Below are 9,726 nucleotides of genomic sequence, written 5' to 3'. Positions count from 1 at the left end.
TTATTAGATGGCCTGTTGCTGTATCACAGTGCTGGTGTTCAAATCATCCTTATTTTCCTTAATAACACCATATTCACATAACTTTTATTACAGTATATTTTTGTAATTGTTCTGTTTTATTCATAGTTGTCACTGTGAATCTTTCACTGTATATATGGTAAACATTTCACATAGAAAGAAACATAGTGATATAGAGTGGGAAACTCCCCATGGTTTCAGGCAACAACTTGAAATCTTGGAGCATATCCCTCCCAAATCAGGGGGAAATACTGCACAGCATAAAAGTGCATTTCTTCCAGGTTACTGAGCTTGAGAGTGTATCCTCAATGTGACCTCAATGTGAGACCGCCTTGCTTACAGCCTGTGAGAGATCCTGAAGGAGAGGACCCAGCTCTGCTGTTCCCAGGCTGCTTGTGGACCCACAGAAACTGTGAAATAATAAAATTTGTATTATTTTTAAGCTGTTAAATCTGGGCATAATTTTTTATGAAGTAATAAGTAGTTAATCAGATTAGATAATTTTGCATGAATTTACATGTGGCTAGAACTTGAAAGATAATTTTTTTCTGGTGTTTCCTAAAAGCATTTATTCTTTTTTTCTTTTTTGGCAGTTCAGTAATTTATCATTAGCATGCAAAATTTCTCCCAAAATATTTTTTTTTAGTCCTTGAAGGCATCATCACCATATCTAAGAATAATCAAAAGTTTGTTAATGCTTTTTAACTTTTAATACAAGATGTTAGATAAATTGTTGCATTATATATTATATGAAAAAGTTAAATATGAATCTTTAAAATTGTGGTCAGTTGGTTTCCCATATACCATATTTGTTTTTCAAAGTTATTTATCTGTGGAACTTTCCACTTCCTATGTCTTAGAAAGCCTTTTTGATTGTTTATTCTGTTTTTGTTTTTGGCACATCCCTGAAATTATTTTTTGCCTACATAATTTCTCACCTAACTTTATGAGCTCTTTTTTATTTGTTACTCACTATTGTTTTCTTTTGACTCCTTGTCATTTTCCCTCACAGTCATATATTAACTTGTCTTCTTTTACTTTATGTAAATTAATACATTGTATTCTAAAACAAAACCAAGCAAAACCAAAAACCAACACCAGAGGCAACCAAGGCTTTAGGAGTTACTTTTATACTTCAACAAAATCACCTTAGCACATCTTTGCTGCAGTATGATAGTAGGTAATTTTTATAAACAAGAAACTCAAGAAGAGATTTTTAAGGGATAAAGAATTTGTTATAGTTAATGCTAACAAAACAGGGAAGTTACCAGCATCATTAACATAAAATTTCTGTCTCTAAAACTCTACAAAATAAGTGGGTGGTCAATATCTTGACTAGGAAGAGAACATCAGATCAAGTAAACTATGCTCAAGTTTCAATAGGTGAAGATTGAAACAGTCTATTTTTTTAAAGATTTTTATTTATTTATTTTTAGGGAGGGAAAGGAGGGAGGGAGAGAGAGAGGGAGAGAGAGAGAAAAACATCAATGTGCCGTTGCTGGGGGTTATGGCCTGCAACCCAGGAATGTACCCTGGCTGGGAATCGAACCTGGGACACTTTGGTTCCCAGCCTGCACTCAATCCACTGAGCTATGCCAGCCAGGGCAACAGTCTTATTAAGATAATTTCATCTTAGAAAGAAAACAATTACTGTGCCCTTTTCTTCTATTAGTGAGTTGTGTTAAATCTCTTTATATAATAAAATGTTTACTGTAACCTGGCCTAAACCCTTTACCTCAACAGATTCCTGGAAAACAAAACAAAACAAAAAAGCAAAAACTACTATATTTCTTTATCCCCATCATGTATGTCTCTTTGGAGCTTAGTTTTGTGTCTTCAATATAATACAACTCAAACTATTAATTATTTGTCCTTGGAACTCCTTATCTTCAGATATAAGAAAATAAGAAAGAAAAAACAACAGGATGACTTTTCAATCCTGAACAACAAAAGCATGTATTTTCTTGTTTCAAGTTATTTTCTACACAGGAACTGGTCTTTAGCAGATACATTCTATTGTAAATGATTAATGTCCTGATTTCCAGCAAGTTAAAGTGTTAGTTTGTGCCCAATGAAATTGCATATTTCTTAAGTGAAAAATGGTTTAGTAGCAGTAATTTTATATTAGTCAACCCAGCAGAATATCTGACTTCCAATTACTCTTTTAACAAACCTTAACCTGTATTTGGTTTACTGTTCTCTTGAAAGGAATATTTGTTCCCCATATTATTTTTAAAATTTATTAAACTCATTTGCATATGAGATTTTTATCTTCTCCAAAATCAAACATAATCATATTGCTCAGCATATGATCAGACCTGAGGTAACACAATGTTATAGGTAACACCAATTAAGATGACCTGTTGACCCAGGTGTGGACCTGCAGCTGGAGCAGGCTCGTATTTGTGTTTCAGTTTTCTGTTTGTAATTTGCTATGGAACATGTGTCAGCCTTTTAAATCCAGGACTGAGCTTCTGTTGTGATCAGTGGAATAAGTGGTCAAGTTGAGTTCATGTTTTTATTGCAAATGTAGTGTATACACATTGTAGAAAACTTAGAATGTGTAATCAGGACAAATGAAATAATGAAACCTATTATTACATGGAATACCCCCATTACTATTCTGATATATGGTCCTCTAGTTTTCTTCTCCTGTAGTGTGTGTGTGTGTGTGTGTGTGTGTGTGCGTGTATGAATGATGTGGTATGGTTGATGGGCCTGTTTACATTCCTTTTCTGAATTCTTATTACTGTCTTATCCTCTATTACTCTGCATCTATGGACATTTTGAGTCAAACACTAATCCATTAATAATTCTTTCATATCATATTATTTTAAAAATGAGTATTTGTATATTCCTTTAATGTCAAGATTCAAGTGTGTGCTTTAACTTGTACAAAATCAAGTGTAATAAAAATTAATCTTTGTCTACTGAATTAAATGCAACATAAAAATCAGTGGGCTAATGAATTTAATAAATAAAGTAAAATTGGAAAACATAAGACAGCCCAACTAATTTAACTGCTTCTCAATGATTATGAAAAAAAGCATTGCTAAAACCATATTTTAATTTTAATTTGATATGCCAATGTTTTCCAAAATGTTTCATAAAATGCTATTTCAATGGATCTTTTCAGGTGAAACAGAAAAAAAAGTGTTCAGTAACCAAATAAGTTTGGACATACTTAAGTGAGGCAGGTTTTTTGTTGTTGTCATTGTTATTTATTATTGTGCATTTTTTGTCTCTTCTTAACACAGATATTCTCAAATTTTTTAATATGCTAATGTACATTGCAAATGTCTATAATAGAAAGTAGGATACAAATTTCCCCTAAAGTTTGCCCTTGGAACTCCTTCACTCCTTTATTTAAAAGGTAATACTAGCATTTGAATGAATAATTCTTGATGAATGCTTGGATAAAATTATCAAGAAGTATTTTCTTTGAATACTTAGAGTGTTGTTTCTTTTTGTAGCTTCTATTTTAGTGGTCTTGTAGACTAGACTATAAGTCTTATGCAAAATTTCTAAGATGAATGATAGCTTCACATGACTTTAAACCCTTTAAATTTAGTGACTTTTACTCCTCCAACTCTTTTGTCCCAAGGCATTTTAACATCAATATCTACTTGTTAAATCTAGAATATTTCTCTTTTACCACTTTCTCTCTCCTCCTTCTTGACTTGAAACAACAAATTCCCAATCACTAGACATCACCGTATTTCAATGCACCTCTTTCTTTTTTCTCCCACTTTGACTTTGTTAATAAACCCATTGGAACTACAGGTTTGACCATTTTTATAACATGTTTACTATACAAGTTTCTCAGATTCTGTTAACCTATTCATCTGTCCTTGTTAATTTCGAAACACATTCAAATCATATCAATAGTAAACTTTTCACAATCACCCATCCCAACTTCTCTAAGTACAGAGCTTTATTGAAAGGTGTCTCAAGATTATGCTAATAAGATTTACCACAAATTCCTGTTATGTGTCCTCATTGAGCCTTCACTACTACTCTGAAATTTGTGTGTGTGTATGCATGCATGGCTTATTAATAACATTACCATAGTCTGCATGTAACCTACTCCATGCAGACAGTATATATCATAGCTTAAAACCCTGAGAAAATTATCTTGTCTCTTCATATTTAGAGAATCCATAGTCATTCTTTCTATTTTACATTATTTTTTAAAAGATTTCATTTATTTATTTTTAGAGAGGGAAGGGAGGGAGAAAGAGAAAGAGAAACATCAATGTGCGGTTGCTGGGGGCCATGGCCTGCAACCCAGGCATGTGCCCTGACTGGGAATCGAACCTGCGATACTTTCGTTCTCAGCCCATGCTCAATCCACTGAGCTACACCAGCCAGGGCTATTTTACATCATTTTTAAAATATTTTATTTATTTATTTTTAGATTAGAGGGAAGGTAGAGAGAAAGAGAGAGAGAGAGAAACATCAATATGCGGTTGCTGGGGGCCATTACCTGCAACCTAGGCATGTGCTCCTACTGAGAATTGAACCTGCGATGTTTGGTTCACAGCACGCACTCAATCCACTGAGCTATGCCAACCAGGAGACATCATTTTTTAAGAACTAATCTTCTGTACTTGCTAGGACAAATCTGCTGTATGTATTTTGCTTTTCATTGTTTCTTACTTTCTCCTGGACCCTCTTCCTCAGTCTTTCTAGAAATATCTTCAACCTCTCTCAAAATCCTACTTTTCTTTCAGCTTACAATGTGCATAGGTCTACCATAACATAAATCATCAAAACCTTCAATTCGATCTTTTTCTTCCTCAGCTCCCAGACAACATATTTTCCAGTGTTAGTTTACATGAACTAACTCCTTCTTTCAATATCTTGTCTCACTCGATTGTTACATTCCTGAAACTGATTCTCTAATCAGGAGGTAACTTGCTTATCAGAAAACCTGAAACCTTTTTTAGTCTTCTAATTGTGTCTGAACAGTTGGCTCATTGATTAGGTCTTCTGTGACTTCATTACTTCACCTTTGGGTTCTTGCACATCCACTTTTTCTATCTATCTGCAGCCTCTTCTTCTCTGTTCCCTTTGCTGACTCAGCATTCTGCTGTGAGTGAGTATTTACACACCAGGAGGTGATCTCATCCATAATCACAACTTCAAATCTCACCCTCTCTGGCCCGGGTTCCTCAACCTTAGCTGCACAGGGAAAGATTTAAAAATTATTGAAGTCTAGGTTGACCTCCATTATTCTGATTTAATTGGTCTGGGCACAATCTGCATTTGGGCATCTTTATAATCTTCTAAAAATCATTACAACAAACAGTGGATCCGCTGCTCTGCAGATTTTCTTTCAGTTACAGCAACTCATTTTTTAATTCTAACAAGGCCTCAAAATCAGCACATCAGAATCTTGCATCTTTTATTTGTTCTTGATTATACTAGGTCCCAATCAATTTACTATTTTATATATTTCATCTTCTTCCTTAAACATAACCCAATTTTAAAACACCCTGCTACAGGTAATATTGCCAAACATCTCTCATTTCTTTCCCTCTATAGTCCCAACTGTAGGCTCCCTTTAGTGCTTCATTGCCTCCTGTATAGACTTTGTAATAGCATCTCATCAGTGATAATATCCACCACAGTAACATTCTCAAAAAATTTTTGATCATGGTATTGATAATTTATTGACTGTTCAAATTTAATACCAGCAAATGCAGCATTTATTTATCACTCCTCTTATCTGTTTCCTTTAACTGGACTACACTCCTCAGGCCTTTTTGCTTATTCATTTAGCTTTTTATTCCTTTGCTTATGATTGTATTTTTCTACCTATAACTTTCCAAGCTCTTCAGAGTCCAAAAAAAGACCTTTGATATCATGCATTTAGTTTCAAATTTCACTGTATTACCATGGGAAATTTGCTCTCCGTTTTTTGTCTCAGTTTTTAAAACCTGCGGATTGAGATGATAATTTTTTTTTGAATTATAAAATTGAAATAAATTAATGATTACAAAGTTCCTGGCTAAATACAGATTCTCAAAAATATTATGTTCCTTTCCTAGCTGATTTTCCCTTCCATTTAGGCCTTCCTTAAATTTCTCTCATGTTATCTTTACTATAGTAATCACACAACTATTTTATGGCTATATGTTTTGCTTCCTCAATAAACTCTTACAGTCTGCACCCATGTCTTGAATCACACTTTTTTATATTCACCAAAGCATTATAACATATTATATTTATGGTTGGCATCATAAAATATTTATTGAATGGATTTTCATAAGTAAATAATAATTTTTTTATTGAAGTACAAACCAAAATCTTGCAAGTTTAACTTTTGAAAGATTTCATCAGAGTTCATAGATTAAAAAAGCTATGTACTTTTTGGTATGGAAATAAGGAAAGGAAAGAAAGAAGGAAAGAAGGAAGGAGAATAAATAAATAAATAAATAAATAAAGGAAGAAATGAAGAAGGAAGGAAGGAAAGGGAGGAAGGAAGGAAGGAGAAAGAGAAAAGAAAAATTCAAATCTTATTTTTGAAAATAAAATGTATATTCAGTTTAAGATTAGAAACTGATATGAGCAAGCCAGAAAACTAGTTTTATCCCCTGCCTGCAGTGTTACCCACATGGTAACGCTGCAAGGAAAACACTCTGATCTGCTACAGTTTGAACATCTCTAAAATGTAGGTAAGTTCACTTCTAACTCTCATCCAAGTAAGTTGTAAGACAATATCATTTATGAATGTATTTTGAGGTTTTTTTAAAGTTTCAAAGGACTACATATATAAAATGATATCATTGCATGTACTGTAAGTATTGTGTAACTGTGTTTCTTCCCGGATATAGAATATCTAATTTATTCTTATAATTTCTTCTTATTAGTCATGATTTGATGTTTAAATATTCCCCACATATGATCTATCTTCTTCCCCTGCCTCTCTTGCTGATTGTGCTACCTGAAGTTAAGGCCTATCCATATTCTGCTTCCTCACCATCCCTAAGGTTGTGTACATTAAGTTTCAGACTAACAGCCAAAATGTCTTTATTATAGTTACACTACAGTACACTCTCAATTGTCTATAATAATGGATTACTGGGAGAGCTGGCTAAACAAATTGGCTTGGATATTTGTCACCTTGAATGAACTCTCCCACGTGGGCTCTTGAGAGTGGCAGAAAGGATTGGGGAGAAAACAGGCACAGTGACTGAAGCTCCAGCCAGATAACTTCACAGACAATTCCGGAATGTCCCTGTGTCATTTCCCTCTATGGATGAAAAGGCTGAAAAACGGAGGGCCTCTAGCAGCAAATGTTTGTTGAGTAAATGAATGAATAAGAGAAGAACCTGGAGTGTCTTTCATAAAGGACAGGTCTTTTTTTCCCCCATCACAAGATTGGAGTAAATAAATGCATTCAAGAAGGAAAGACTGTGGCAGTACAAACTCTTAATTAAGGAAGCTATACTAAAATGAGAGATATATCTCTCAGATATTCTATAAAATATATTCAAATATGTTGCGATGAAGGAACACACAATGAAACACTTAAAATCAATGCTAAATATGGAATAACACCTCCTTAAAGATTGTCAGATATTTATGACATTCAGAAACAGGCCCTCCTGTGCCTTTCTGGAGACTGCTGCTGATTTCCCTGTAGTCAATACACAGAAAAGTACAAACTGATTGTTGAGATAGGTGAGGAGGTACATCTTGTAATTGTGCAACTGGTTGTCAGGTGACTGATGCAATTTAAATTGCTTCTAAGGATGAAGGATTTGAGGTGAGGCTCCAGTTCTTCCAGGACTACTTAATACTTTTCTATCTGTTCTGTTGTTTTTTCCAAAGAGGGAAATGGCACAAAGGAAAACTGCAGCTTAATTAAAATATCAGAATTCGAACAGCAAGTGTTACTTAGCCCAGTGATTGTGGGGAATCCACTTTTCTATTGAGAATCCAAAGGCTCGAATCTCAGTCCTATTCCTCCATTACCTACCTGAAAAACTCCAGCTGTGCAGGTCTCTCTTTACTCTTTTGTAATATAAGAGATTTGGACTACATGAACTCTTAAATTACTCTTGGACCCCAGCTTCAGTAAGACCATGATAAAAGAAAAACGGGACTTTGAAAAATACATGCACAGATGGCAAAAGTAATGGGACTTGAGGACATGAATATGACAATTTGATGTGAGGAGTCTGAGGAGATTCTGAGGATTACAATTTGGATTACTGATGTCAAGGTAACAGTTTTAGAGAAGTTCATGAACTGTTAACTCCCTCAAAATGCAGGCAAAATGAGGAGAAAGCAGCAGTCAGGATGATTCACATATTTGCCAATGGAGCACTGATTGCCTGGGAAAATTATAACCTTTTTTATTTCTTCCTTCTCTGGCTTGTGTATTCTAGTTCTAACCATCTGGAAAAATTCCTCTGGCATTATGCATAAAAACGCATTACTCATTTTGCATGGAGAAAGCATAGACACTTCAAGCCTCATTTAACTTCTATGCACAGGGAACGATGAATATGAAGCATGGGCTCTAATTATGAGTTTGAGATAGTGGGGTAAAGCCTAAAGTAGTGACCACCCATGATCCCAGCTAATGATGGCATCATATGCAACAAGGTGGAGACAGAGGCCTATGGAGCCAGTTTCAGCTGAACCTCCAGGGTGACCTAGGCCTAGACACAGAAGCTGTCTGTGTGGAATGACACGTCGCTGCACCAGGGCTTCAGGTAGTTAACTCATATGCTCCACTATATATAGAAAATTGCTTATTTAGTTGTTTGAAATATAAACATATATATATTAAAAGTTTGAAAAAATTTAAGATCAAAATAAGCAGATAATTTTTGTCTTTTTTGTAGTGATTTGGGAATTCCTCATTCTCAGTCATTGTAACAGATATTTTGTAGTATAATAGCCATGTAATTATTTTCCCTCTGGTATTTTTATCACTTGTCTCTCTAACATATTGATTGCTAAAACAATCTTTTAAAAATTGTAACACTAGGATAAAGGTCAGATATGGTCTCTTCCCAACTGTTTCATAACCATCATGTACTTCCTCACATACCAATTTTAGTCACTGATTGCCTCCTCTCTAGCTCACTAAAGTGAAATAAAATTAGAGGAGAATGGTCAACAATCTCATGCTACTTTTGGAAACTGGGACTTGATTCTGTCATACTTAATGTTATTTGTTATAAAATGTCTCATAAAATACGGTATATTAGGGTTCTTAGGATATAATTGCAGCAGTGGAATTGCCAGGTCAAAAAGCAGTTCCACTTTTAGTTTTCTGAGGAAATTCCATACTATTTTCCACAGTGGCTGCACCAGTCTGCATTCCCACCAACAGTGCACTAGGGTTCCCTTTTCTCCGCATTCTCTCCAGCACTTGTTATTTGTTGATTTGTTTATGATGGCCATTTTCACTGTTGTGAAGTGGTATCTCATTGTGGTTTTAATTTGCATCTCTCTGATGGCTAGTGAGGCTGAGCATCTTTTCATATGTCTCTGGGCCCTCCGTATGTCCTCCTTGGAGAAGTGTCTGTTCATGTATTTTGCCCACTTACAATAGCCAAGAGCTGGAAACAACCTAAGTACCCATCAGTAAATGAATGAATCAAAAAACTATGGTACACTTATACAATGGAATACTATTCAGTAGAACAAAAGGAGCTCCTCCTACCCTTTGTGGCAGCATGGGTG

This window comes from Phyllostomus discolor, chromosome 2 (assembly GCF_004126475.2).
Source record: "Phyllostomus discolor isolate MPI-MPIP mPhyDis1 chromosome 2, mPhyDis1.pri.v3, whole genome shotgun sequence".
Classification (NCBI taxonomy): domain Eukaryota; kingdom Metazoa; phylum Chordata; class Mammalia; order Chiroptera; family Phyllostomidae; genus Phyllostomus; species Phyllostomus discolor.
The sequence above is the reverse complement of the archived record's forward strand: the minus strand, read 5'-3'. Positions refer to the sequence as shown.